We start from the raw sequence: 5738 nt of genomic DNA on the forward strand, positions 1-5738 counted from the left end.
CCCTCTAGTCCTATTTTGTTGAGTGCTTTAATCATGAAAGGGTGTTGGATTTTATCAAATCTGTGTTTATATAAAGTGTCTATGAGTTGTAGTCAATTTGATGACACCCAACAATTCCTCTGCATAAAGTGTTATTCTACACATAGAGACACAACAGTGAACAAATTGAGCAAAAATCTCTGCCCTAAGGATGTTTATGCACCAATAGGTAACATCATGATAGATGGAGAAAAGATTGAAACTCTCAATGATTTCATCTTACTTGGACCCACAGTCAACATCCTTGGTATCAGCAATCAGGAAATCAGGAGATGTATTGCACTGAGAAAGTCTGTAGTGAGGGACCTCTTCAAATTATTGAGGAGCAATGATGTCACTTTGAGGACTACGGTGTGCCCGATTCAGGCAATGATCTTTCTAGGCCATGTCTTGGAGAAAGTGTGTCAGAGAGCTCCTTGCAGGAAAAGGTAATAAAGCTTCCTCTCTTATATTTCAGGCATGTTTCTAGGAGAAGACCTTTAAGCAGGTGGATTGATTCAGTGACTGCTGCAATAGGCTGTAGTGTGTCAGGAAGCATGAGGATGACACAGGATAGGACAGGGTTCAGATCAGTTGTTCATAGAGTTGCTATGGGTTATACTTGACTCAATGTAATTTAATACCAACAAGGATGTTTACATTCTGAAAAGGTTGTTTGATCATCATTATTATTTATATATGTCCTGTGTATTTTTTTTAAATTGGCAAAAGATAATGGTAGTAGATAGATAAGGGCTTCTATTTTATTGAATATACTCTATGGGTCGGACATATTAAACTCTATATATGTTGTTGTTGTTATGTGCTGTTGCATCACCTGCGACTCATAACAACTCTGTGTAATCAGATATAAAGCCTGCTCTATCCTGAGCCAGTCTTACTGGCTTACCTATTGCCCCAGTTACTGTATCAATCCATCTTATCTGGGGTCTTCCACTTCTGCATTGTCCCTCCACCCTCTTGAATATGATGTCATTCTCCAAGGCCACAAGCCCAAAGTATGTGAGATGGATCTTCAAAATCCTGTCCTCCAAGGAAAAAGTTGGTTTCACCCTCTCCAAGACAGATCTATTTTTTCCCCCCTTGGTGGTCCATGGTATGTTCAAGACTGTTCTCCAGCACCACAACTCAAAGGCATCAATTCTTCTGTCATCCTTAGTCCTTGTTAGGCTCTTTGATGCATAGAAATTAATTGCAAAGAGCATGGCCTGGATCAGATGCACCTTAGTCCTAGCCTGACATTGTTGCTTCTCAGTACTCTGGAGAGGTACCTGACAGCAGACTTCCCCAGTGCATTTCACCTTTTTATTTCCTGATTGCTGGTGCCAAGAATGTTGACTGTGGAGCCAAGTAAGATGTAACTGTTAACAACCTCAATCTCTTCTCCATCTATCATCGTACTGCCAATTGGCCCAGGGATGGAAATCTTTGTCTTTTTAATGTTCAATCCATATTGAAAACTGCAGTCCTTGACCTTCTGCACCAAAAACTTCAGGTCCTCCTCAGTTTCAGCAAGCGAAGTTGTGCCATCGGCATAATGCATGTTGTTGATGAATCTTCCTCTGATTCTGATGCCACACGCCTCCTCAAAATGTCCAGCCTCTTGAATGTTCTGTTCTCCATATAGATTGAAAAAGTATGCAGACAGGGTGCAGTTGTAATGCACTCCTTTCTTGATTTTGAACCATGCAGTGTTTCCTTGCTCTGTTCCAAGGACTTCTTCCTGGTCTGAGTATAGGTTTTGTTTGCACACAATTAAGTGTTCTGGGATTCCCATTCTCCTCAATATTAGCCACAATTTGTTGTAATCCACACAGTCAAATGTCTTTGCAAAGTCAATGAAACACAGATAGACATTTCCCTGGTACTCTTTGCTTTCGGCCAAGATCCACCTGACAGTGGCAATAATGTCTCTAGTGCAATGACTTCTTCTAAACCTGCTAAAACAATATAAAGTTTTTATTATGTTATTGTTGTCGATGAAGAAATCAATATTTGAAGAGTTTAACAAGTTTGACATTAGACATTAATAGATATTTTGTAGGTATGGTTTGCATTTAGTACTTTCCTTTGGGAGCTCTGGTGGCCTAGAGGCAAGAAGCTGCACTGTGATCCCAACGCCAAGATGTTCAAGGTCACCAGTTGCTCCGTGGGTAAAAAATGGACATCCTCCTCTCTTCAGAGGGTCAGCTATGGGTTGATTCTGACTTTACACAACAATAACTGCCTTTTGCTAATACTTAGGCCTCCATACTCTACATCCTTTCTTAGATATTCTAACATTTTATGAGTAAATGACCTCATAGAGGGTCTTTGTATAGCAAATAATCAATACTATGCTTATAAAATGACAATTTACAAGAAACAGTGGTCCACAATTCTCCCTGCTCTGGGAGACATTTTCCACAATTTGAAGATCTTTTCATTGTCATTACTGGTGGTGATGGTAGAGCTGATAGTGGAATTTTGTGCATAGAGGCTAGTGACAAAGACTATAAAATTCCCAGACATACAACTACAAACTTACAACAAAGAATTTATAACACAAAATATCAGATATGATGTGGTTGAAAAATCCTGACCTGTAGTGATGGTAGCTATAAACATTTAAAAAAAAATTTAGATCGACATTTTTCCTTTCTGTTTCAATATTTTCTAGACTAAGAATGTTCTCTCTGTATTGGTATAACTCTTTTTTATATTTTAAGATTCCCTCTCCACCTCTTAGAACAAACTTAGTAATGACCTTTCAGAGAAAAAAAGGAGCAATTGGCTACTTTCAGTGAATACATATCTCAGTTTCAAGTACCAGTTTACTCAATTGTTCATGGAAACATTGACTTAAAAATGGAACCCAATTCTTTCAGATAATTTAAAAATGTAGCTCTGCTCTGTTCTTCCAACATAAAAATGAGGTCAAAGACCAGTGACAGTGGACAATCTTAAAACTGACTTAATGGTCGTGGTGATGGGTGTGCACCGAATCATCTGTTCCTGAGCACCATGAACATGCTTGTCATTTTGAAAGGAGACAGCTGGCGACAGATGTGTGGTCTATGACTATAGTACAGTTGTTAATGGTGTGTGTGTGTGAGTGTGTGAATTAAACCCATGCTATTGATACTGATAAAGAGAGTGGGGTGGAGCTCCCCGATTAAAACAAGCTTGGAAGGAGGAGTGGCATACACTTCCATAATAGCTTGCCTCCGGAAACTCTGTAAAACTGGAGAGAGGATGAGAGATACCCAAGCGTGAAGGAGGAGTGGCATACACTTCCATAATAGCTTGCCTCCGGAAACTCTATAAAACTGGAGAGAGGATGAGAGATACCCAAGCGTCGAGGACTCTCCTTCATAGGGTCGCTATGAGTCGCCTGCAACTCAACAGCACGTAACAACAAACTACAATTGATTCTGATAGCATTACATTTTCCTATTTATTGTAGTTGAGTTGCTTCCTACTCAAGTGTATAATAGAATAAAATGTTGCCCAGCCTTATAGCGTCTTCAAGAGTATTGGTAGGCTGAGCGTATTGTTGCACCACAGTGTATTCTGAGTGTCTTTAAACCTAGGAAGCTCATCTTCCAGCATTCAAGTGAACAGCATTTTTTTTTTTATGTTTCTGGAACCAATGAACAGCATTTTTTGATCCAAAAGATTTTCACTGGCTAATCCTCAGAACAACTCACCAGGCTTTTCTGCCTAATTTATCTTAGTCTGGAAGCTCAGCTGAAACCTGTCCACCATGAGTGATCCTGCTGGTATTTGAGCCATGTGTGGCATCGCTTCCAGCATCACATCACTAGGCAAGCCTCTGCAAGATTAAAAGCTGACAGACTAAAAAAAACCTTCCTAGCCTTTTCAACCTGATTTCATGGTTTCAGCCTCAAAATGTAAATTTATATGAAGTCATAGTCATTAATGTTGCTCCTCTAAAAAGTCCTTAGAAAGGGGTTGTGTGTGTGTGTGTGTGTGTGTGTGCATGTGTGTGATGGTGGTCAGAAACATTTGAAGAGGTGAATACAGCTCCCCATTTAAAATACCAAGTGCCTAGAATGAATTTATCTATAGTCTATTTCAGGATCAACATTAAAATAAATGCAGTTTTTGTACAACCTTGCATAAAAAGAATGTCCTTTCTTAGTTGAAAATAAAGTTTAGCTCAGGGACCAAAGTATAGTAAATGTTTCCCCCCAATTGTTTCAGAACGCTGTAAAAAAATTAAGTATACTCACCCTAAATTTGTGTCAATGTTTTGACTACACAACCAACCTTTATTAACAATAAATTCCTGATTTTCTTCGGAATTATCTTTCAAAGGAAAAAAAAATTGAGTTCTTCATGCATGAACTCGGGTGGTAAACGTCTTACAATGTTTCCGGGAATCTTTATTACGCTGCTCTTCAGCAGTCATCTTCAGGAGAATCACCCAAGACAGAATTGGCCAAATAACCATTACAACGATTGGTTCACTGTTTGATTTCAGCTTAAGGCCAGAATGGTGTCCTCTAGGTCATCTTGACCATATATAGAGCACACAGAGAACCATTCAAGAAATGTTAAAATATGACACCTATAATTAGAAAGACCTATGGTTAAACCATAGCAATTTGAAGGATGAGGTAATTTGTGGGGGAGGGAGGGGCATTTGTCTTAAAAGCAATGATTAATTCAAACTTTTCAACTCAGTTTATCTATATTGCAGGAAATTATTTTTTCCCAATAAATGATACTCCTTTACAAGATTTTTTTAGCTTTCTTTCTAGTGAAGCTTTATAAATCATATTTGTTTTATTAATCCATATGCATTTAGAGCTCTTGTACCTAGGGTCGTTATGAGTCCCAAGCGACTCGATGGCATATAACAACAACAACATGCATTTTGCCTTCTAACATTATTTACAATTGATTAACGGAACTAATTACAATTATCCAAGGGAGCTCTGGTGGCCTAGTGGCAAGAAGCTGCGCTGCAAGCCTATAGGCAAGTGGTTCAAGGCCAACAGCCGCTCCGAGGGAGAAAGATGAACATAATATCCTCCCAAGCTGCGATTAACTGGCTCTGAAAACCCGCTGGAGGGTTAGCAATAGTTCGGTTCCGACTCTATGGTACACTACGACAACATACTCTTGTATAGAAATATTTGCCATCTGGCCTCAGTGCCCTAACGGGTTAATTTAATACGGCAGGTCACTAAGGGAATAGAATTTTTTAAAAAAGAGTTCATCTCTCTTCTACATATCTTATTCTAACTTCACAGCCCCTTACATCACCTTCCTGGGATCCAAGTGGCTGGGAACAAATGAAAAGTGTGTGAACAGGCAAGCCCTAAGGAATCATGTTGCAACGCACTAAGAAAAAGTAGAAAGCCTGCGATTAGATTAGGCGAGATGGGAAAAGGCTGTTGGCAGGTAAAACACCGGAAAGTTACAACTTTGGTCATTTTTTAGCCGGCTTCCAACAAACAAAGCCTGAGTGGGTGTCTCATTCGTTATCTTGCAAATGAACTTCAGGTGCTCTTTAGTTGGGGGAGACTTTGGGAATCTGAGAACCTGGAGGCAGTTCAACGACCCCGCCCTCTGCGTCCCCAAGGGGCGTCTTCCGTAGAGCCCGATTGTCTAGGGCGAAGGCGCAGAGAAAGCAGGGAGTGAGAGGGGGCAGCCACTCCAGCCCCTAAAACAAACACACGTAGCCGCCT

The sequence above is a fragment of the Elephantulus edwardii genome, unplaced genomic scaffold (genome assembly GCF_000299155.1).
Source record: "Elephantulus edwardii isolate Elephantulus edwardi_28Jun2011 unplaced genomic scaffold, EleEdw1.0 scaffold00003, whole genome shotgun sequence".
Classification (NCBI taxonomy): Eukaryota; Metazoa; Chordata; class Mammalia; order Macroscelidea; family Macroscelididae; genus Elephantulus; species Elephantulus edwardii.